The sequence below is a fragment of the Schistocerca gregaria genome, chromosome 8, assembly GCF_023897955.1.
Source record: "Schistocerca gregaria isolate iqSchGreg1 chromosome 8, iqSchGreg1.2, whole genome shotgun sequence".
Classification (NCBI taxonomy): Eukaryota; Metazoa; Arthropoda; class Insecta; order Orthoptera; family Acrididae; genus Schistocerca; species Schistocerca gregaria.
The window spans coordinates 136606038-136632255 of NC_064927.1; the positions used below are offsets into that span (position 1 = coordinate 136606038).

At 44.3% G+C, this 26218-nt stretch overlaps 1 protein-coding gene across 3 annotated transcripts in view; it reads right to left on the bottom strand.

Annotated features, from left to right (window-relative positions):
* The window catches only part of LOC126284886 (uncharacterized), a 687599-nt gene that overhangs the window by 366911 nt on the left and 294470 nt on the right, over positions 1-26218 (bottom strand). The window lies entirely within an intron of this gene.

The following is a 26218-nucleotide window of genomic DNA, read 5'->3' on the forward strand; positions in this document are numbered from 1 at the left end:
GCATGGCAAGCCGTTCCACAGGACTACATCCAGCATCTCTACGATCGTCTCCATGGGAGAATAGCAGCCTGCAATGCTGCGAAAGGTGGATATACACTATACTAGTGCCGACATTGTGCATGCTCTGTTGCCTGTGTCTATGTGTTAGTGGTTCTGTTAGTGTGATCATGTGATGTATGTGACCCCAGGAATGTGTCAGTAAAGTTTCCCCTTCCTGGGACAATGAATTCACGGTGTTCTTATTTCAATTTCCAGGAGTGTAGCTCAAATAGGAACAGCGCCAGAACCCACCCCCTTCCCCCCTCCTCACTAAACAACAATTCTGTTTTGCGCACGGTCTTCTCAAACACATTCTTGTTACAGCGCTTCCGCTCTATATTGTTTCCTAGGTATCCGGAAAGTCTTCGACACGCTGCGCCACTACAGACTCTCAACGGAGCTATGAGCATACAGAATAGGTTCATAGGTTCCCAGATATGTGAGTCGGCCGCGGTGTTTGAGCGGTTCTAGACGCCGCAGTCCGGAACCACGCGACTGCTACGGTCGCAGGTTCTAATCCTGTCTGGGGCATGGATGTGTGAGATGTCCTTAGGTTAGTTAGGTTTAAGTAGTTCTAAGTTCTAGGAGCCTGATGACCTCAGATGTTAAGTCTCATAGTGGTCAGAGCCATTTTTAGCCCAGATATGTGGTACGTAATAAAACACAGTACGCAGCCCTAGACGAAGAGGGCATCGTCAGGAGCGCTCCACGGAAGTGCTATAGGACCACTCTTGCTCTCTATATTCATAAATTAACTGTCTGAAAGGGTGAACAGCAGTTTTAGACTGTTTGCTGTTGACGTTACAGTGTACGGGAACGTGTTGTCGTTGAGTGAATGTAAGAGGATGCAGGATGACTTAAAACTTCTGTTTGGTGTGATGAAGGTAGCTTGCTACAACTGTAGGAAAATGTAAACTAATGTAGGTCAGCAGACCGATACCTTCCCAGTATCAAAGTCGTTAAGAGAAAAAGTAGTAGGGATTCAAGATTTCTGGAATGAATGAACTTTCTGTGTACATAATTAAGTTTGTACGGAACCTTTAGACTCCGAGACATTCACGAACCTGAAAAAATTTTGATACGGTAACATTCAGCGGCATATGCGGATACTGTCTGCGAAAAGGTATAACGAATAGAGTTACCAGCAACGAAGTAATACATTTAAACGTCTTCCACCATGTGAACGCTTTTACGCATCTCATTGTTTATGACTTCATACTTCCTGAACCACATTATAGTTTGGGAAAATGTGAAATACCAAAGCCGAGAGATGTGATCACAAAGAAACTTATTGTACCAATTAGGGACTGACACTACACGAATGATTAGCATTACAGATCTTGTGAGCATGTGGGTTGATCTATTCTGTTATTCTGCGCAATGGTTTAATCTGAGATGTACCATTTTCCCTGTGCCTCATGCAAGATGCAATTTCCACCCCCACCCTACTACAGAAGTCAGGCACACGCTCCTAACGTTCTAAAGAGATCTGCCTGAAAAACTTTCAGCAATAAATATCTTCTGGAGTCATCCGCTGTAAGGAAATGACACAAAAAATTCACAACATTTCTCACGTAATTAGTAGGATACTTGGGTACTGGAGTAGTGCTAGTCAGTGTAAGAAAACATGAAACTAACGAATATTATTATTTATTTTGCAAAAATTCTGCGAAATCACAATGGCACTTTTAGTTATGAATTGAACAAGTTATATCCTAGTTCTTCTCGGAATGTGAAGTTACCTCCCAAAGATAGAATTCGCTAATGAAATTTCTATACAAAGTTTAAGATTGTTATTGACTTGGCAGAATGGCTCAGAGCCGCACACCTACTCAACTTGAATAATTATTCGTTAGAATGTTGCTTGGTACGGTCGAGGCTGTCGCATGTGAAATGCAGTGAAGTGTACTGTTGTGGAGGATATATGGGGCTCGCAGTAGCTGTAGCGCACAAACCATAAGCTCCGATGACTGCTGTCTGCGCCACTCGCTGCTGACAAATAAGATAACTCTCATTCTATATGGATTGACCTTCGCCAATCAAACTCTCCCCACACCTTGATGAAGTCAATGACTCCTATTCGCCCCTAGTCTAACTATTGGCGTGGTACACCGCTCAGATGACAAGTCCACCGCGATGCCACTCAAAAATTCGCTCGGAGGCGTTTAACTATAACTCTGTCCGTTCACACCAAACAATAAGCGTGTCGGCCAACACAGTGAACAGCGCTTAATCGCAAGGAGTCGCACTTCGATTCGCTTTCGACAGACGTGCTCTCCCAGTGAAGTACTGATGAGAGACTTGTTCCTCGATCTTTGAGTACACTTACGAGCGCGCAGTCTCTCGTTACAAGAGCGAGAACGGAACGGCCCCTCTCCACGCCAGACGTGAAGGGGTATATCTTTCGGTCTCTTCCATTACTCCTTCAGCTCAAGGCGTCAGAAATATCGTCTGCCAATCAGAATTGCTCTTCAAAAACGGGGAAATGACGTTTCGTTTAAGGCGACCAATCTAGAAACCTGTAGTATCGGCGTTTGGCGTTCGCTGTCTCCCTGTGAAAATCTCTGAAACTGCATGCTATGTGTAAAGAATGCGTAGGCTCGCCGCTCCCACACAATGTAGAAGGGTCATTCCTCCTTCCCCTTGGGCACACGCTGTCCGCTCCACGGGCGGTCACCGGCCGACATAGATAGTCACCTCTGAAGGGATCGGCGTCCCGTTGTGCGGTTTCTCTCCCGAACTAAAAGCTCCTGGGACTGTCGTGTCTGGAATGGATGTGTGTACGCCAGCCTCGAGTGCTTCAACCCTGATGCGCTTACTTGTTATTTGCATATCGTTTACATGAATTCATACAACATTGACTTTATCTTATCGAGTCTGGGTTCGAATAAAGCGTCTTGATGTGTGGAATATGATTGTGAGGGCGTAATATGTAAGCAATGAAAGTCAGGAGACCACAACGTCATACAATCTGTACATTCACTGTAATACACAAACGATTAGCATTACAACTGGTACATGCACTGTAACTGTGGAAATCGAGTATGGATTAGCGCCACCACGTGCTGCACTCAGAACCGCTAGACGTTGTGGCTTGGAATCAAAGAGCACCTGAATATTTTGCTGGGAAATAATCTGCCTCGCGGTTCATAGTCGCTGTGGCTGCAGCAGAACATGAACGAGCAAGTTCTCGACCGAACTTATCACAGACATATTCGATGGGCGAAATGTCAGGCAAACGAGCGGAACAGGGAATCAGTGGTCGCCGTCGTTGTTCGAAGAAGCTTTGCACATTCCTTACCATATGTGGCTTGTCATTGTCCTCCTGAAATATGGCATTTGGAGCGGCCTGCAGGATGGATAGTATCTTGGGCTGTAAAATCTCCCATATGTCGCGGTAGCTGTTCAGATTGGTCTCAAGACGTAGGAGGCGAGAACGTGCGTTATAGGCCATCCCGCCCCAAACACTAGGTGTTTGTCCGCTGTGCAACACTACATTTTGCCACTCAGCACACCAGAGTCGGTGTTCGCGTATCCATTGCAGTCTGTGGCGTTCGTGGGTTCTGGTTTGTGGAAGCTGACGCAGTAGCATGCGTGCAACCAGTCTGGCTCCGCAGAAAACGGCGGCGAACTGTAGGCGCAGACAAGTTGTAACACTTATATCGATTAGAAGTAGGTTTATGTTATGTAACTATGTATCTGTAATTGCGAAGTGTGTATTCTTTGCTGATTAAGGCCATTGAGCTGTGACAGGACATTTAAAGTATTGTAATGTATATATATAAAAAGCTAAATGATGTTTAAGATAATGACATTTTATAATATGTATTTAGAAGGAAAAAATTGTGTATTCGAAGCTGGTGCACGCTTAGGGCACTTGTAGTGTAAAATGTAAAATATGTTGGGAAGTCCCTCCGCAACGGATGTGGCTTGGGGCGATGAAAAAGGTTGTTTTGGCGGTCGAACGTGGCGGCTCCATGGTGTGAACGATAGGCACTCAGTGGCTAGCCGACACATCGTCGGTGCCAAGGGAGGCAATTAGAAGCCACTTTACAAGGAAATTTGCCTCAGATGTGGATTTGGCTGTTGCATTGTACTCTCGGCAATAAGGAATGGCTCTAACACATTAAAAATCCGTCGTCAAGAAGAAATTGTATAGAGCATTCAAGCATCCAGAGCTGTGGGTGCAGTTAGTCGCTTGCCACCACTACTTCGCCACTGCTCCACCAACTTCATGTACACTGATTTTAATAATAATCCATGTGCTATAAACCTGCGTTTAGAATCATAACTTTTATCCGGATCATGAACCTAACTGTTTATAAAACCGAGTATCCTGTTTCAAATGCACTATTATTGTTTATTTATGTTTGTCAGATGTGCAAGGATTATTAAAAGTGAAGCTAGTTAGAATTTTATTAAAAGTACTCTCAACTTATTGCATAGTATCGTTTTGCAAATATTCAGTGATAGACTGTGTAAATGTTACTGCGTAAAATACCTGCTTCACAGGAGATGAAAAAAGGCAAATAAGTTACACTCAAAAATGGTTCAAATGGCTCTGAGAACGTCTGAGGTCATCAGTCCCCTAGAACTTAGAACTACTTAAACCTAACTAACATAAGGACATGACACACATCCATACCTGAGGCAGGATTCGAACCTGCGACCGTAGCAGTCGCGCGGTTCCAAACTGAAGCGCCTAGAACCACTCGGCCACAGCGGCCGGTATCTATACTCATTTGAAACTTAATTTAGCTTTGATTACTACCATGAACAAAATTTTGAAGTTAACGGAGCTCAGTGTTGAATAATTTGCCTTAAAAAGTAAAAACATAAACTATTTCAAATGAAACTAAGAATTGAATTTAGTTGAAATTAATTTTGATACTGAAATAATCATAGAGTTTGTCTAGTGATACAATATCTGTTTGTGGGTTCCCGCCACATTCTTATCACATTAGAATGGCAATTGGAATGTTATTCCTACTAAGGAAATCTGATACATTTCTATAAATGGGACTATAAACAGTGGAACTGTGGTACTATTTCATTTTATTTGTGGTATTTATATGTCAGTTAAGTCACCAGCCTGGCCAATTCCAGTTCCGCACTTCTTGCAGTAAGATATCAGTACCGATCCAAGTAACAATCTTGAGTGTAGCATGAGTTTGGTACAAATTTTGCTTTCTGTGTTATTAGTACGTGCAATATTGGTGACTGCTGCTACACACAGCTCAGAGTGCCCTGCATCCGTTTTTATCCTGTGTACTATTCTAAGGGAAATATTAATGAAAGTAACTTCAATAACTACTATTTAGTTTTCTTAAACATGTTTCCAAATTCATGTGCCTAATCGGACTGGCGACCGTTCATTTTTTCATTCGAATAGGAAATTTACTACTTTCATTAAACCCGAAAGTTTCAAGCCTGTTTAGTTTTCTGTTAAATTCGCCATATTCAGAATTACTGTCCGATACCTTTATCCGTTAGACATGCACGCACGGTCGAAATCAAATCCTCTCAGAGGGTAACATTAGTTTTCGTCACTGCAGGTTAGTGTTATAAGTCCACACCCGTTGCAGTGCTCTAACATCGTACTAGCGCTGTGGACGAAGCTGTTCTGTCCGTTACGGCCTTGCGGATAAGATGTGGCTCATCTCGTGCTACCGGCCGCGGTGGCCGTGCGGTTCTAGGCGCTGCAGTCCGGAACCGCGGGACTGCTACGGTCGCAGGTTCGAATCCTGCCTCGGGCATGGATGTGTGTGATGTCCTTAGGTTAGTTCGGTTTAAGTAGTTCTAAGTTCTAGGGGACTGATGACCACAGATGTTAAGTCCCATACTGCTCTCAGCCATCTCGTGCTGCGGCCACTTTGTGTCTCCCATTACCCTGTCGGCGCTGCGTACAGTCCTCTTATCTCCACCGGTACGACTTACGGCTCACCGTTGAAGCAGCATGCCCTGCAGGAGCCACGCTGTCACGGAACGGCTGACCTAACTCCAGGAGTCCTATCATTCTGCCCTTTTCGAACGCACGTCCCAATATTCCTCCGTGTGATGTCGGCAACGCATAGTGGTACTTGGTTCCACGTTTCCACTTCGTATGACAGCTCCGGACAGTTCGAGGGTTGCAGAACCCTGACCTGCCCGGTAGCACAAAAGAGGGCACTGTTGGACGTATAAACACACCATCTCAGTTCCATTTAAATCACTTATTAGCGTTCCTCTTATAGTGGCGTGTTGTAGACCATTGCGTTTGAGTTTTCACTTTTTACGAAAAGCAGTGTATACGTAGCACAGCCATACAACTTTGCTCTCACATTCAGTTCAAAATGGCTCTGAGCACTATGGGACTTAACATCTGTGGTCATCAGTCCCCTAGAACTTAGAACTACTTAAACCTAACTAACCTAAGGACATCACACACATCCTTGCCCGAGGCAGGATTCGAACCTGCGACCGTAGCAGTCGCGCAGTTCCGGACTGAGCACCTAGAACCGCTAGACCACCGCGGCCGGCTCACATTCAGTAATATATGTGAATAATGTCTGCAAAATATGTCGCAAACATAGTGGTGCAGACATGGAATGGCAGTTTTACTGCATGAACAGCAGAAATGTAGTAGGTGATAAACTTTGTTCCTTTCATCACTTTTGTTGGGGCTGTAAGCGAGAGAACATTTTGTAAAGGTTTGGGATTATGTGTAAAGTTCGTGGAAGGCATTAAGTGGCGTCATTCTCAAATACTGGATATCTAGAATATGGGTATTCACGCGCCGTGGACTATGTAGCCACTTCATTCATAGGTAGGTAGTTCTTACCCTACAGCGGTTCTTTCCAGACAGTAAGTGATATGTGTACTAAGTTTGGTTGAAGTCGATCCAGTGGTTTAAGGTATTTGGAACATACCTATATACATCCATACATAGGTCTACATATTATGTAGATTCATTTTCACACATTTATATGTGTTGATAAGATCTAATATTGCATAAAACAGTTGTATCATACTCATAAGAAAGTCACAGGAAGTATTAAAAATGCTAAGATGAAAAAAAAGTATAGCAGGACACGAAATACCACTTTCGGTTCCTTAAACCACCTCCTTAACCTCTACACCTCTGCTTCACCAAAGACATTAATTAATGAATTGTTGTTTTTAGTATCCCCTGAAGGTTTTCATCGCCAGTGCATCATTGTAATTATAAGAAGCTGTACCAAGGGCGATGCGTTCGTGATAAATCATCAATTTGCCATTCGCTAGTAACGGCATACTGCAAGTCATAAAACAAAAACAGCGAATTACGGCTAAATAAATATGGCATCGGTCGCATCTAGTGAACGTCACTTTGACATCACTACCAAGTAAGAGGCGCTTGCTCTCATGATCAGCAGAATGACAGAACAAAACTGGCCACGTTTCGCCTATACAGAGCTATAGAAGCGATCGACAGCGTGCGACTTTTTGTAGCAACACGGAAATAGCTGCAGTAGTGTCGCACGGGGTGCTGCCTGCCACCCGCTACAACGGGCATTCAAACTTACTCAAATTTTGTCACTGTTACACGTACTATAGCGCAGAACTGTTCTGCCGATATGCAAGACTGCAGTGTTTCGCGTCGGTAACAATAAATAATATGTTCTCGGGTTTACAGCTGTGTCAAGTGGTTAAAATGCCACAAACTGTTGACCAAGCGTTCCATCGCCATTGTCAAGTAGAATGACTGCTGACGGTGCCTTGCAGCATAATACAGTCGGTTCCTTTGGACACTGACTTTGGGGAGTATTCTGCCTCCAGCAACGCTTGTTGTATTTTATTGCAGCTCTTGTTTTTGGCTCCTGTTCTGCTGTTAATATATAAAGAGAACTATGGTCTTCAGAATGTGATGGTTTCTTCCCATAAGGTGCACGTTAAATTTGAATATCAGTTTTGTCCATGGGAATTAAAGTATGTAACGCTGATATGTATTTCAATGGCGCCATTCAATTCTGTCGTGTTTTATGTGTGTGTGTGTGTGTGTGTGTGTGTGTTCGCGTATGTGCGCGCGCGCGTATGTGCGTTCGCGCTTGTGTGTGTATTTAGTCTGTGGCGGTCACGCTAGTCTTGACACTTTCATGCATTTCTCAACCAAAAGCAACAAAATACAGTATTTCACATAGTATAGTACCAGATTCAGTATACCATTCAAAGAATATTAAGCAGTCCAAACGCCTCATACTATGAATTAGCTTTGTATTTGCCTTTCTCGACTGACTTTCGAGGTCATGCAACATCACCGATTTTTGTGAACTTTGTCAGTTTTTGGCAGTTTCAAATGGTGTGAATTAGAGGTACTTACAATGAGCAAGGTGTAATATACTAAAATCTTCCGACCTAAAATTATTACACTGAACATGAAAACTCTATTCAAAAAACCTTCGCTTAACTTATATTTGAGTATACAGTCCAACTAAAATATTTAAATACAAAAATGTTTAATTCAGAGTAGGACAGCGATTTGTATACCCTTAGAGAATAACACATTAACCTAAAACCCTCCAAAATTACGCCCGAGATTTGTTGTCACTCTTGTTTGTGGCCAGTACAATAAATGACATTCCAGCGCCAGGGCCAGGCATCCAACAAATCTTCTCCACGGATCCAAGTATGTGGATCTGTGACAGGTTGCGTGGCAACGGTCTTCTGCGCATCACCGGCCCGCGTTTCGATGGCGTTGCCAAACGCCAGTTTGCTGCCCAGCCAGCGAGGCCGTGGCAGGCTTTTTGGAGATGTTGCAGGTATCCGGCGTTTCGACTGCGGTAATACAACGGAGTGTCGCCCACATATAGTGCTAGGTAGACGCAGGCTGTTCTTGGCAGGTCGAATGTATGCGGAGTGTAGGGTTTCGGTGTGAGGATCAACCCCTGTGGCACTCCAGCAGTGATATCCTCCCGATAGATGTGTTTTCCTGGCCGCGGTTTTATAAGGTTCTCTCCGTGGTGTATGACGTCCCGGAAGACAGTCCCTGCTGACAGGTCGCCGGTACGCATTTATAAACTCTAGCTGCCGGCTGAGACGTCACTGCTACTCTCGATATCGCCATACAAGGGAATCCGTTGTCTGTGTTCGACGCACCTGTTTCAACGCAATTGTTGGTTGCTGCACATTGCCGTCTTTATTGAGTGTTGTCAGAAGTTTTTGTTTCAACGGCTTCTTTAACTGTCCCAGAAGTTATTAATTAAATTTTTACTGGTTGCAGAGGTCCAGTTGTTAGGATGTAACACCAAAAATACTAGCAGAAGATGTTAGACGAAGGCAAATGTTTAAGTTCAAAGTTTCCAGAATGAGATTTTCACTGTGTAGCGGAGTGTGCGCCGATATGAAACTTCCTGGAAGATTAAAACTGTGTGCCAGACTCGAACTCGGGAGCCGTGCCTTCGAGTCTCGGTCTGGCACACAGTTTTAATCTGCCAGGAAGTTTCATATCAGTGCACACTCCGCTGCAGAGTGAAAATCTCATTCTGGAAACATCCCCCAGGCTGTGGCTAAGCCAAGTCTCCGCAATATCCTTTCTTTCAGGAGTGTTATTTCTGCAAGGTTCGCAGGAGAGCTTCTGTAAAGTTTTGGAAGGTAGGAGACGAGATACTGGCAGAAGTAAAGCTGTGAGGACGGGTCGTGAGTCGTGCTTGGGTAGCTCAGTTGGTAGAGCAATTTCCCGCGTAAGGCAAAAGTCCCGAGTTCGAGTCTCGATCTGGCACACAGTATTAATCTGCCAAGAAGTTTCAAGTTCAGAGTTACTTTTGGAAATTCCGCTTTTGACTTCAGTGCAATATCAGATTCTCTTGACAGCAGCACGTGTAGCTCCTCTGAGGTCGTCTTTTATTGGTCAGCACTGTTAATAATCCGATCAATTCGTCTCTTGTGTTTATTTTTTCTTTGTAGACTTTCATCCTACCCCATAGGCAAAACTCCTGGTAATGTTAGGGGACCTTGGTGTTAAGAAACTTTACATTTACATCTACATCGACACTCCGCAATCCATCCGACGGCGCGTGGCGGAGGGTACCTCGTACCACTGCTAATCATTTTCTTTCCTGTCCCACTCGCAATAGAACGAGGGAAAATGACTGTCTGTCTGCCTCCATATGAGCCCTAATTTATCGAATCTTCGTGGTCCGTACGAGTAATGTATGTTGAAGGCACCAGAATCATTGTGTAGGCAGCTTCAATAGCCGGTTCTCTAACCTCTCAGTAACAAATCTAACAGCCCGCCTCTGATTTGCTTCAGAAGTTCGCACTGGCGTCTTATACACGGTCTCCTTTACACCTGAACCAATCTATTCTCCCGGAAAACCGAATCCGACCATTCGCTTTCCCTACCACACTTCATACCTGCTCGTTCCATTTCTTTTTCACTTTACAATGCTGCGCCCCGATATTTAAACGACAAAACTGTGTCAAACACTACTCATCCGCATTGACTATTTATGCCAATCCATCTTCCGGGGAATGTTAGGTTTCGATGGCGCGCCACCTGATGACTACAATGTGAAGCAGTCTTGTCACACTGGAAGAACATATCCATAAATGTAGATAAAGGAACTTCTAACAATAATGCTAGACTGTAGTTTTCATCAAATCCTATATGTTGCTGTTGTGGTCTTCAGTCCTGAGACTGGTTTGATGCAGCTCTCCATGCTACTCTATACTGTGCAACTTTCTTTATCTCCCAGTACCTACTGCAACCTACATCCTTCTGAATCTGCTTAGTGTATTCATCTCTTGGTCTCCCTCTACGATTTTTACCTTCCACGCTGCCCTCCAGTACTAAACTGGTGATCCCTTGATGCCTCAGAACATGTCCTACCAACCGATCCCTTCTTCTAGTCAAGTTGTGCCACAAACTCCTCTTCGCCCCAATTCTATTCAATACCTCCTCATTAGTTATGTGATCTGCCCATCTAATCTTCAGCATTCTTCTTTAGCACCACATTTCGAAAGCTTCTATTCTCTCCTCGTCTAAACTATTTATTGTCCATGTTTCACTTCCATACATGGCTACACTCCATACAAATACTTTCAGAAACGACTAACAGTTAAATCTATACTCGATGTTAACAAATTCCTCTTCCTCAGAAACGCTTTCCTTGCCATTGCCAGTCTACATTTTATATCCTTTCTACTTCGACCATCATCAGTTATTTTGCTCCCCAAATAGCAAAACTCCTTTACTACTTTAAGTGTCTCATTTCCTAGATGTTGAGCCCTATAAGATGAAGCGGATTATCGTCGGACCACTGATAAGTGAGTAACGAATCAAAGCGACTTCATCAGTAAACAACATTCGTTTCATTACTCGGCGCAGCTAGCTAACGATAAAATTCCAAATGTCCACCTTTGTTTCCTTCTCGAAGGTATTGAATCTGTTGTAAATGATAAGGACAGACAACGTGCATTGTTATGCCCACCACATTATTGTATGCGTAACGCGTAACACGTGTAGAAATACCGCGTGGGCTTGTTTAAGGGCTACTTTCTATCAACTGAATAATGCCTTCCACTTAATTAACACTCTATTCATTTGCACGTTCACATGAAATATGACTGCTGGGCAATAAGCCACTCTCACGCACTTAAGTGAAAACGCGAGTAAACTCTCTTGGGTCTGGTGCTCTGCGAATTATTTACGACTTTAACTTCAAAAGAAAATCGTATCAAAATTTTAAAGACTTTGATACGCTCGCCTCATTTTCAGCTAAAACAGACGTCATGTTCCCATTTAAATTTGCCTCTGCCCTCTGGAGTTGCGAAGGTGAATAAATTGCATCATCAAGACAACTGTGCGTTATGACTAGTCTTGTAATGCATTCAGCGTAGTTTCATGGCCATTGCATTTGGACGTGTTATTACTCACTTTTGACATTAAATTCTGCGGTGACCTCTTACAGGTTTTCCTGGGAGGCACCAATTTTAGTAAGCTTTGATGATCAGCACATTGTCTTGTGAGTTGGTAACAAAGGTACCGTCAAGCTCGAGGCAAACTATTTTGGTGGCAGTCGGTAAGTTTTATTCCACCTAACACAGACGATTTCTGACACAGACGCTACAGAAAATAATTTAAGTGTGGTTTCCTTGTAACGGTGACAGTTGTGTGACTAATTTTAGTGCACGTTTACTGAATAACTGAAGACCTGCTGGATTCACAATACGCTAGTGACTTGTCAGTATTTTAGCAAACGGCTCGTCGTCTAGTTTTACGAGAGTACATTGATTGATATTTAGACAAAGGAAGTGGCCAGTCGCGATGTAATTGATACACGTGATCAGTGCTGAAGATCACGTACCGTAAAATTCCAATTCCCAGTGCGACAGTTCTCGAACCGGCTGCTGACAAGATTGCTATAAATATTTCAGGTTGAGAGCCTTCTCTGAATTCGTAATGGTTACGAAGAACCCAATCTGCATTTAAAGTGGACATCTAGCTGTCTACGCTGATCCAGATACGGAATACCAATAGCGTACGGTAGCCGAGCGCTGTCAACCATCAACGTCGACGTTTTACCTGTCTTGAGGCGGAGAACGAACACATCGAACACCTCGCGTACGCGTATGAAATACGTAAATGTAAAACAATAAAAAGAGTATTAGCCAGTGTTTGATTTGCGACGGTACGCACCGGCACCCCTGCCGGTACCTTTGACGAAGAAAAAATTAGAGTCGCGGATTTTGAAATGTGATAGGGTAGAACCTCTGCTGTGGCTGAAGTGATGTGAAACTATGCCTACTAGGTGCGAGACTAAAATGTACTTTATCAAGATTTATTTTTGTGTGCAGTGAGCGCAAGCTGCAGTCTCTGTGTCGGGATACGATAAATACACTCCTGGAAATTGAAATAAGAACACCGTGAATTCACTGTCCCAGGAAGGGGAAACTTTATTGACACATTCCTGGGGTCAGATACATCACATGGTCACACGACATAACCACAGGCACATAGACACAGGCAACAGAGCATGCACAATGTCGGCACTAGTACAGTGTATATCCACCTTTCGCAGCAATGCAGGCTGCTATTCTCCCATGGAGACGATCGTAGAGATGCTGGATGTAGTCCTGTGGAACGGCTTGCCACGCCATTTCCACCTGGCGCCTCAGATGGACTAGCGTTCGTGCTGGACGTGCACACCGCGTAATACGACGCTTCATCCAGTCCCAAACATGCTCAATGGGGGACAGATCGGAGATCTTGCTGGCCAGGGTAGTTGACTTACACCTTCTAGAGCACGTTGGGTGGCACGGGATACATGCGGACGTGCATTGTCCTGTTGGAACAGCAAGTTCCCTTGCCGGTCTAGGAATGGTAGAACGATGGGTTCGATGACGGTTTGGACGTACTGTGTACTATTCAGTGTCCCGTCGACGATCACCAGAGGTGTACGGCCAGTGTAGGAGATCGCTCCCCACACCATGATGCCGGGTGTTGGCCCTGTGTGCCTCGGTCGTATGCAGTCCTGATTGTGGCGCTCACCTGCACGGCGCCAAACACGCATACGACCATCATTGGCACCAAGGCAGAAGCGACTCTCATCGCTGAAGACGACACGTCTCCATTCGTCCCTCCATTCACGCCTGTCGCGACACCACTGGAGGCGGGCTGCACGATGTTGGGGCGTGAGCGGAAGACGGCCTAACTGTGTGCGGGACCGTAGCCCAGCTTCATGGAGACGGTTGCGAATGGTCTTCGTCGATACCCCAGGAGCAACAGTGTCCCTAATTTGCTGGGAAGTGGCGGTGCGGTCCCCTACGGCACTGCGTAGGATCCTACGGTCTTGGCGTGCATCCGTGCGTCGCTGTGGTCTGGTCCCAGGTCGACGGGCACGTGCACCTTCCGCCGACCACTGGCGACAACATCGATGTACTGTGGAGACCTCACGCCCCACGTGTTGAGCAATTCGGCGGTACGTCCACCCGGCCTCCCGCATGCCCACTGCCCACTATACGCCCTCGCTCAAAGTCCGTCAACTGCACATACGGTTCACGTCCACGCTGTCGCGGCATGCTACCAGTGTTAAAGACTGCGATGGACTCCGTATGCCACGGCAAACTGGCTGACACTGACGGCGGCGATGCACAAATGCTGCGCAGCTAGCGCCATTCGACGGCCAACACCGCGGTTCCTGGTGTGTCCGCTGTGCCGTGCGTGTGATCATTGCTTGTACAGCCCTCTCGAAGTGTCCGGATCAAGTATGGTGGGTCTGACACACCGGTGTCAATGTGTTCTTTTTTCCATTTCCAGGAGTGTATTATACACCAGCGGAATACCGGAGTCTTCAGGCTCTGGGTGTTAGAATAACGTTTGTCTCGTAGGTGGCTACAAGCAGATGCGGTGCGGAACCATTTGGTATGTGTGTGTCTAGCGGTTCTCCATGCAAATAGTACATATTTGTTCACAACTTTTCAATCGGTGACTTTTGCGTGAGCAGGCTATAGTCAGGTTTCTGTGTTTATTTCTCGAAACTTCTCTACTGACTGAAACTATTCTTCGTGTTCGAAGTCAGATCTTGAGCATTTGCAAACAGCTTACTTTGTTACAAAATGATTTAATCCAACACGCTTCTCGGTTCTATTTAAACCTTCAATTGGACCGTTCCTGTTCCATAATATACTAGCATTTTCAACTCCATGGGCTCAGATGAAACATGTCACTGTATTTGCATATACATATATATCGTAAGACACTGGACAGTATATGGCGGAGTTTAAATGGTGTATCTACTCCACCTCTCCACTCTCCCACACTCTTCCCGTAGCATACGTGAAAGGTACGTAGGAGATAGACATCGGTGCCGGTGTTTAAAAGCCCAGATTTTTTAGAATTTGGTCTAGAGGATTAATTCACAAGGTAAAAGTCGTAAGAGATAACTTGTTTTGACTTCTATCGGAGGGAGACTTCTTCGAATACTTTAAGTACGATGCACCATGCCTGTTATTAATGCTTTCTCATTCATCTTTTGCGATTCTTTTGGGTAATAAATACTACTTCTAGCTAAACACTGGACATATATATTCTACGAATGCTGCTGTTAAGTTATTTTTACGCTCTTTATCTTCATTAGTTTCAATCGTAAATGATTATCGAATTGTACGAGCGCAAAATAAAACATTACTAGAATATATGTGATAACAGGACGTTAGTTACGCGTAATTTTACTTGCAACTTTGGAGAATTCCTTCATCTGCTTCGTCGCCCTCAGCTTTTTTCTTAAGTTTATCGCTAGTCGCATTTCTGCTAATCATCACTTTCGTATTTCTTTTATTTACTCTCTCTCCATAGTGTGTGCTCATTATGTTTCTATTCAGCAGGTCTGTAATTCCTTGTCACTTTCACTGAGGATAACAATATCTTCTGCAAGTCTTATCATTCGTATTCTTTCACCAGTAATCTTATTCCACATCCTGTATCTTCCTTTTATTTCCGTCATTGCTTCTCCGCTTGACAGTACCGGCCTGTAAAGCCCAGATCTAACTTTCAGCCCGCAATCATAACGCGATATATATGTTAAGAAAATTAAAATTTTGTGTCTGCGTTCTCCTAATTTTGGAAGTGAGGCTCTAAACGATGCGCAGCACTTGTTCAAAATGGTTCAAATGGCTCTGAGCACTATGGGACTTACCGTCTGAGGTCATCAGTCCCCTAGAACTTAGAACTACTTAAACCTAACTAACCTAAGGACATCACACACATCCATGCCCGAGGCAGGAGTCGAAACTGAGACCGCAGGAGCAGCAGCGCGGTTCCGGACTGAAGCGCCTCGCTCGACTTGTTAGTACCGTCCTATTCAATTTATATTCTGCGCGTATTTAAGAATATAAATGCTAGTTAAATTCAAAAGCGGAGTCTATTTATACTGGAAAAAATTAGTACCAGTTCATGGTAACTGTGGTGTCACCGCCGGACACCACACTTGCTAGGTAGTAGCCTTTAAATCGGCCGTGGTCCGTTAGTATACGTCGGACCCGCGTGTTGCCACTATCAGTGATTGCAGACCGAGCGTCGCCACACGGCAGGTGTAAAGAGACTTACTAGCACTCGCCCCAGTTGTACAGCCGACTTTGCTAGCTATGGTTCACTGTCTACATACGCTCTCATTTGCAGAGACGACAGTTTAGCATAGCCTTCAGCTGCGTCATTTGCTACGACCTAGCAAGGTGCCATATTCAGTTACTATAATTACTTCAAGAATGTATTCTGAACAGATAATATTGTGAATCATGTACCGTCAAGAGCGACGTTCACCATTATTGGATTAAAGTTAAGTATCAAACTAATTACGTCCGCTTTCTTAATTCTCATCCCTTGTCATGTTCCAGACCTCACGTCAGTACTTCCCTCCTCACGCTAGCCTGCTTGAGCTAAAAGGCCTGCATTTCTGCCTCCACTCGTAACACGGTGTTGGCTCTTCTGCTAACACAAAAGCAACAGGTGCAAATCTTGCGCTGTACAGTATCTAGTCGACTTCTTCAGTGTTCGTATTGAACGAATTACATAGGGGGCGATTAATAACAAAATCAGCGTTATGTCTTTCCCACTTGTTTGTGTTTTTCCGTCCACGTCCAGTTCCTAATCCATTATATATGGAAATTCCCTATACGTCTTTCTTGCAGTCACAGCGTCACGTTTGCACCTGGTGGTCAAAACTGGAGCTAATTTTTTCCAGCGAAAATATGTTCTACATTAGCGTATTAGAATACTTGCCAAGTTTCGCTGCCACACGATGATCACAGCCGATATTGAATCTCTGTGAGTAGCTGCACTGTAGTTATAACCACCTGGAATTTATTTCCTCTTCCTGAACTTTAATTCGCTTTCCAAATTTGTTCTTGGTGTCCTTCACAGTTTTATGAATGTGCATGTTGAGTAACGTCTGGTTGCAATATTGTCCCACTTCTTTCTCACCTACTGCATCTCTCTCGTGTCTTCCGACTGTTAAAAGTACGAGGAGCGTTCAATAAGTACTGAACTTTTTGTTCTCTGTCACATTTGGTTGAAAAAATGCGAAATTCGTTGTTGGACATCGTGAAACATTTCCGCTTCAACTCCTATAGTTCAATGAAGTTTCGATAGGCAATACGTAGCCTTCAAAATGATACTTGTAACGAAGGTGCGTTCCAAGCAGAGAGCTGTCATTCAGTTTCTTTTGGCGTAAGACCAGAGCATCGCGGATATTTGTAGGCACTTGTACGATGGCTTCGGAGACCTAGCAGTGAACATCACGGTGAGTCATTGGTCGAGGCGTCTGTCATCACCGTAAAAAAGCGACTCCAACCTGTCCCATCTCCCGCGTGCCGGCCGGCCACACGCAGCTGTTCCTCCTGCGATGTTGGACCGCGCGGAAACTCTCAGTCTAGGGTCACGATCAAACATCCCGTTACTCAAACGACGACTGTGTTGGAAGTACTGATACACTCCTCCACCAGTGAGAGTTCGTAAAGTTGTGTGCCCACTGGTTGCTGGTCGACTAGCAGGAGATTACAAAGAGCAACGAAGGACCACCTGTGCGGACTTGCTTGAGCTTTACGTGGCTGATCGTGAAAATTGTTTGGCGAACATCGTCACAGGCGATGAAACATGAGTGCATCACTTAGAACCGGAAAGAAAATGACAATCCATGGAGTTGCACCATAGCATCTCTTCCGAGAAGAAATACAATCATGCTCATAAATGAAAGATAACTGCAGAATGTGATGCCACACAACGTGGCACTACGCAAAATTGGCGCTAATAGCATAGGCACATAGGAAACACACACGAAACAGATCTGAAAGTCCATGGTATTGGTGATAAGTTGAGTAAACCGTCCAGAAACTCATGTGCTACAAAACGCCACTGTTTCCTGTGCATGTACCCCGACATCAATAGGGGATGTGATCACCACGCACGCGTACACAGGCGGCACAACGGGTTGACACACTCTGGATGAGGTGGCCGAGCAGCTGCTGGGGTGTAGCCTCCCTCCCATATTTGCAACAGTGCCTGTCGGAGTTCCTGAAATGTCGTAGGGGTTTGAAGACGCGCAGCGATACGTCGACCGAGAGCATCCCAGACGTGCTCGATGGGGTTTAGGTCTGAATAACAACCAGACCACTCTATTCGTCTGATATCTTCTGTTTCAAGGTACTCCTCCATAATGGCAGCTCTGTGGGGCCGTGCGTTATTATCCATTAGGTGGAAAGAGGAAAGTGGGACCCATTGCACCCCCACAGAAAACGGACATACTGGTGCAAGATGACGTCTAGATACACCTGACCTGCTACAGTTCCTCTGTGAAAGACATGAAGGGGTGTACGTGCACCAATCGTAATCCCACCCCACACCATCAAACCACGACCTCCATATACGTCCCTTTCAAGTGCATTAAGGGTTTGGTAGCTGGTTTCAGGTCCACGCCAGATGAAAACCCGGCGAGTATCACTGTTCAGACTATACCTGGACTCGTCCGTGAATATAACCTGGGGCCACTGTTGCAATGACCATGTACTGTGTTCTTGACATCAGGCTTTACGGGCTCTCCTGTGACTGGGGGTCAGTGGAATGCACCTTGCAGGTCGCCGGGCGAATAAACCATGGCTGTTCAGTCGTCTGTAGACTGTGTGTCTGGAGACAACTGTTCTAGTGGCTGCGGTAAGGTCCCTAACAAGGCTACCAGCAGTATTCCGTGGCCTTCTGCGGGCACTGATCGTGAGATATCTGTCTTCTTGTGGTGTTGTACACTGTAGCGCCTGGACACGTTTTCTGTCTGCAGGAATCGTTGCCATACTCTTCAGATCACACTTTGTGGCACACGGAGGGCCCGTGCAACGACCTGCATTATTTGACCAGCCTCCAGTCGCCCTAGTATTCTACCTAACGTCATCAATATGTGTTCTTTGAGCCATTTTCAACACCCAGTCACCATTAGCATGTCTGAAAATATCTACACACTTACTCGTTGCACCGTACTCTAACATGCACCAACACAGCTCTGCGTATGTGGACTGTTGCCAGCGCCGACTGCAGGGGCCGAGCGATTCTAGCTTCAGTCTGGAACCGCGCTGCTGCTAAGGTCGCAGGTTCGAATCCTGCCTCGAGCATGGATGTGTGTGATGTCCTTCGGTTAGTTAGGTTTAAGTAGTTCTAAGTGTAGAGGATTGATGACCTCAGATGTTAAGTCCCATAGTGCCCAGAGCCATTTGAACCATCTGAACTGCTGCCAGCGCCACCGTGGGACGACCGCAGGTCAAATGCACCGCATGGTCATTCCCCGAGGTGGTTTAAGCCCGGAAACCTCCCACCAGAGCGTAGTGTCACCATGTATCAGCATTATCCTTAATTTATGAGCATCATGTGGTTGAAAGCCACACCCTCAGCAGGTAAAGTCATAGTGACGGTCTTCTGATACTCTGAAGGGGTTGTTCTGTTTCATGTCCTCTCTCATGGTACAACGATCAACTCGGAACTGTACTGTGCTAGGCCTGGGAAATTGAAGAAACGACTTCAGCTTGTTCGTCGCCGAACTTCTTTCTCCATGAGAACGAAAAGTCTCAAACAGGTTTGCGTACCCGGGAGAAGCTCGTAAAACTTAAATGGAGTGTTCTTCCTCATCCATCCTACTGCCCGGATCTCGCACTTTCCGACTTCCCAGTAAGTTGCATAAGGCCGTCACATTGAACGGTGATTATGTTGAAAAATAAGGTTTTGTAATTAAAAGATAGAGAATAATATGGTGATTGGAACCTTGAATAAAGCCAACCTGCTTTCAGGAAAGAAAGTGTTGCATTGTTTATTGAATGCCTCTCGTGTAATCTGGGTTCTGTAGCCTTCCGCTAACGTTTACTCCTGCTACATTCAGAACAAAAAAATTCATAATTAATATCCCAGGCTTAAACTGTTACGAATCTATTAACTGATATAAATGTTATCACTACACGCACGTAAAGAAATGTCACCTACAGACATAAATGCATTTCAGCGCCATATTAGTTGAAATATAACATCATATAAAAACATGATTTTATATTTCACCTAATATAATGTTTCATTACGTGTGCGTTGTTAACATTTACACCAGTTGACAGTTTCGTGACAATTGAAGCCTGTAATGTTACTCATTCATTATTTTATTTGGGGTATAGAAGGCTGATGATGGTCATACGAATGAAAATGGTTGCGTAAATAAAGTGTTTTATAGCAGCTCGGAGCACTAATATGACATTTTTCTAATCCTAAATTTAAAAAAAAAAAACGGTCGAGCGGAGTAGCACAGCAGTTAACACGCTGGTCTGCGTTCGGGAGAACGACACTTCAAATTCGCGACCACCCATCGTGATTTGTGTTTCCCGAGATTTCCCTAAATCGCGTAAGGCAAATAGCGGGATGGTTCCTTCGATAGGGCACGGCCGCTTTCTTTCTTCATCCTTTTCTAATCGGAGCTTGTGCTCTGTCTCTAATGAACTCGTTGTCGATGGGGCGTTAAACACTAATCTTCTCTATCTCTAACAAATATTTTTTCTAGATCTTGAGATCACAAGAAATGAACCAATGCACATATTCAACATCTACCGAAAACAAACAACCACAGTCTTTAGAATACACAATATGTCACCCAGAAGCACACAAAGAAGGGTACTGTCGAACTTGTATAGGGACTCTAATGAATTATCCATTGACTAAAGAAAACATAATATCTGCTTTAAATACACTAAGAAGAACATAAAAAAGCAATGGCTATAATCCCATCACAGTCGAAAAAATTTATACCAGAAAACTACACACAAATGGAAATAAAATAAAAGCCAACATTACCCTAGCAGGGACAAATTATAGCAAGCATACACAATTCACTGCAGAAAAATGTCAGATAAAATTAGACTTGCACTTCAGAAAAGCAACCTTAAGATAGCTTCAGCACAATGCGATCAAAAGTTTGTCGTGACATAGAACAATCCTAATCAACATTGGTGGCCGAAGACTTCCAGGATAGTCACCCTCATTCTGCAAACGGCCTTGTCAAAGAGGGCGGGGGAACGGATAGAGGTTCAGGGCACTCTCTTGTCTTTGGGAAGGCAAACTGCCCCTAAAGGCGGGGGAATCAACAAGAATCAACGGCATGAGGATTCAGGAGGCAATGGAAACCATTACATCAAAGACACATAAGGTGTATCCATAGGACATGTGGCTTGTAACTGAAAAAGTGTTACGATGATCTCTCCACAAGAAAAGTTTCCGGAATAGTCCCTCACTCGGATCTGCGGGAGAGGACTGCCAAGGGGGAGGTGACCTTGAGAAAAAGACTGAATGAACAACGAAAGGTTAACGTCCTTCTAGAATTGACGTGAAATGTCACAAGCTTGAATGTGGTAAGGAAACTAGAAAATATGAAAAGGGAAATGCAGAGGCTCAATCTATATTAATTATGGGTCAGTGAAGTGAAGTGGAAGGAAGACAAGGATCAGTGCTACATATTGCTGAAAGAGGCTGCTTACTAAATCTTTGGAAGAAATAGAAATTTTCGCATATGTATCGAAACGTCTTGACATTATCTTAAACGAACATGGAGACCGAAAAAACAAAATATTCGTTGAAAAATTTCACTTTATTTCTTTAATAACAACGAAAAACTCTTTGATCAAAACATATTTGTTTTATCAGTTAACAGAGATAATACAAATTAGAACTAACTTTAATGCGATTCATTGATGAACATCGAAAGTAATCTTTCTGTGAAAAATTCGTTGTAATGTTTACATATGTCTTTCATGTAATGTAATTATTACGTGAATGATATGAAATATTGTCATTGGCATTACATGTAAGATAACTCATATTACAATAAACTGAAAAATCTCATATGCATAAAACACTGGTATATACACTGTAACTAACGCATTATAAGAAATTTATTGTCTTTTGCCGTAATGTACATACCACTGATGACAGTTTGGCGAAATAAAATATTATCAACAACTGTTGTCGAATAAGTAATTGCTAGTATGACATATGGATGATATGAAACGGGACTACCATATAGGCTCAGTCGTGGCTGAATTAGGTAGCAGACTTTGGCTTCTGGGTAGAATACTAGGGGGAAATTCTGTGTCTACAAATGAGACTGCTTACAAATCACTCGTCCGATTCATTCTAGAACACTGCTAAAGCGTTTGGCAGCAGCACCACATAGGCTAACAAGGGATACCGAACATATACAGAGAAAACCTCCACGAATGGTCACAGGTTTGTTAAATACATGTAAAAGTGTCCCAGAAATGACGGAAGATCTGAACTGGTTGACTCTTGAAGATAGATGGAAACCATCCCGAGAAAGTTTCCCGAGAGAGTTTCAAGAAATGGCCTTAAATGATGACTCCAGGAATATACTAAAATCCCCTACATATCGCTCCCATAGTGAAACTGAATACAAGATTAGATTAATCACAGAATGCACAGAGACATTTAAACAATCATTCATCCCGCGATCCGTGCGTGAATGGAGCTGGAAAGGTCCCTAGTAACTGATAGATACTCTCTGTCCGTACTGGAACATACTCTCTGCCATAGTGGTCTGCACAGTATAGATGTAGATGTAGATATATAGTTTCTCCATTCTGCTGCAAATAATTACTCTGTGCAGGGCAGTTCATAGTACGGGTACCAGCAATCTGATACAGTTGCTCCGTTGTTTCTGTACACGACTTAACTGACGTCACGGAGATCATGTTACACGTCTCATGATACCCACATTCTCAGCAGGCACCTCTGCCGCACATTTGTGAGGGGGGGCTCGGCTGGAGGGGGACCTGTCCTATAATCTGACGATGCCACTATGGCTCCAATATATCGTTTTTATAAAACAAGTATGTCTCATCATATTTAAAGCGTACAAATGCACATGTAGTCTCTGTATGTCCATATTTTCAGAGATGGTTGCGGGACTCGGCAGTTCTATATAGGGTATCAAATTAAACACCTTTCATTCTTCATTTGTGTGGCCACAGTGTTCGCAGTTGCTCTATAATTATTGAGGGTATTTTTGTTCTGTCGTTGCAACTATAGTGAAAAAATCACGCATTTTTGTAGTTGCAACGACAGATCAAAAATACCCTCAAGAAACACCTTCCAACCGTCTACTTTCCAAACTGGCAGCCAAATAAAATTAGTTTGGAAACTAGACAACTGAAAGGTGCATGTATGTCGGTAATAATTATCATCACGGTCTATTTTATTTTTTGAGCTGTAGACAATCTTCTAGTTGTATTTGTGTTTTTCCAATATGTTGCCGCAGACGTGGAGATGGTCATTTTAGGCCGAAACCGGTAGTCTGAGGACATAAAAATTTGTGACCATGTGTAGGAAATTTATTCACTTTCCGGATCACTGTGAAATTCGCGGCTATGTCGCAGCTTGTGTAACCTTCATTTAATATTCAAATGCATAACCACTGTTCACATGGATGTGTTTGATTTAAATAAATCTCATTGTGATGTCAATACTTTACGTAATTTCAGTAGTGAACCATAGACTGCATGTCCATTCCCTGATCACAGATTTCGTGGGATATCTATAAATTTTTCTAGTAATTATTTATGTGAAGATGATCCAACTGAAGTAGCACTGCAGAGGCCCAACAAGCAAATTCACGTATTCAAATTCTTTCGTAACACTTTTGTGTGCGATCACTTGGATGTGGTGGGTGTTAATAAGCTCCGCACCTATTCAGGTTTATTCAAGTCAGGCAGACTTCAGCTGCCCTCACGGAGAGCACCTTCCAAATGGATACAAAAATGTCGAATTTGCCCCTTAGAGTTGCCAGGAATGGGAAATGGGTAAGGCACAGAGAGGTCAGAGAGGTTCGGGTGCAAAAATAGATATATGTTTTTCCCTGAATGACATTAACCACCGGTACCACCGAAATTTCACGGGGAACAGATTCAGGCTAGTTCTGGAAGAGGAATGTGTCTGTGTGTGCGTGTGTGTGTGTGTGTGTGTGTGTGAGAGAGAGAGAGAGAGAGAGAGAGAGAGAGAGACGGGGGAGGGGGGGGGAGGGAGAGAGAGAGAGGGCGTGTATGTAGATGTCCGTGCAGGACGATGAGGGAAAATGTCGAATATAAGGGAAGATGCCACAAAATGCAGCTTTCTCTGGTGACTGCTATCCTAAAGAGGTACCCATGTAGCAATGTAGACGGGACGTCGCCAGCGGGAGACTGATTAGCGTCGCGTTCCTGCCGGCGCTGAGCGGACCAGCAAGTTCCTGGCGTGGAACTTTCAGCAGCTGTCGCGACGGCGTAATGACCGAGTGACAGGCCGGCTGCAGAGAGGACGTGGCTAACGGTAGCGAGCCATTACTGTGCGGCAAACACGCGCATGCGCCGCGGGATATCCGCACGTGGAATGGCCCACCGCCCTCGTCTGGAATTACAGACGTCGAGATACACTACGTGATCAAATCAACCCGACACTCTTTCTGAAACTGCAGTCGAACAGTGTCTCTGGGTCAGAGTACAACAATTCAACTAATGGAGGCAGAAGAAAGTTTCCTGAAATCCAGGAAAATTGTTGGTTCCATAATTTTTGACTTTTAGGTCCATTGCTGTTCCTGGCCACAACAACTCAGCTTTTTTAGAGTCACCTTCAGCAAAAAAATAAATAAATAAATAAATAAAAATAAAAAAATAAAAAAACCACTGTTCTTCACAGCTGCTTGATAGGACATATACTTGTTCGAACAACCGAAAGAGCCACTTCTAGCTATCTAAGGCTCTTAGAGGTGGCGCTTGTGTATACATAGCGGTTAAGTCATTAGAATTTTATTAGAGACTACAGAAAGATCTGAATATGATCTGCGACTGTTAAAAAATCTGTCTGCGTAGTATATGCAAATATGATGTAATGTTTGTAAACAAAAGGTCAAATAAAAATGTTTCAAATGGCTCTGAGCACTATGTGACTCAACTTCTGGGGTCATCAGTCCCCTAGAACTACTTAATCCTAACTAACCTAAGGACATCATACACATCCATGCCCAAGGCAGGATTCGAACTTGCGATCGTAGCGGTCGCGCGATTCCACACTTGAACCGCTCGGCCACTCCGGCTGGCAACAAAAGGTCCATCTCCCTTGAGCACAGGAAACAATTCAGTATTTGTCGTGATCTACAGACGTTCAATAAGTAATGCCACACACTTTTTTCTCGACCAGTTTTGCTTAAAAATGCGGAATTTGCTGTGGGACATCACGGAATATTTTTGCTTCAGCGCCTGTACTGCCGATAGGTGGCGGTACTATACCTAGGATTCAAAATGGCGTTTGTAACAAAGGTGCGTACCAAGCGGAAAACTATCATTGAGTTTCTTTTGGCAAAAAGGCAGAGCATAGCAGATATTCTTACCTGCTAAGTGGCGCAAACGTGTCCGATCTGCCGCGTGCTGGCCGGTCGGAAACGGCTGTGACTTCTGCAATGCTGAAACATGTGGACACGCTCGTTCGAGGTGATCGACGGATCACAACGAAACAACTCAGTGCACAACTGAATGTCTCTGTTGATGGTGCTAACACACTCGTCCACCAGTTGGGGTAGTCAAGGATGTGTTCGCGCTGGGTTCCTTGCCCCCTAACAAGATCACAAAGAGCAACGAAGGACCATTCGTGCGGAGTTGCTTGCACGTTACGAGACTGCCGTGACAATTTTTTGTCGAACATCATCGCTGGCGATGAAACTGGGATCATGATTTCGAAGCGGAAACAATACGGCAATCCATGGAGTAGCCCAACGCCGCCTCTCCTCCGAAGAAAAAGTTCTAAACCAAAGCATCAGCGGTAATGTCATGGCGACGGACCTCTTGGACTCTAAATGGGTTATTCTGTTTGATTTCCTCCCTCATGCTGAAACGATCAACTCTGCATTGCGTTACACCACACAAACGCAAACGAACTTCTCCTTGTCCATTATAACGTAAGGCCTCACACAAGTCTGTTCATAAAAGTTCATTGGACTATTCTTCCTTGTCCCCCTACAGCCTGGACCCCGCACGTTCCGACTTCCATGTGTTTGGCTCAGTGAAGTACGCACTCCGCGGCAAGCAGTATGTGGTTGGCTATTGATGCAGCAAAACGTTGTTTCCGATGTAGACCAGGAAAGTGGTACCAGACCCTCACAGTAAGATGGCG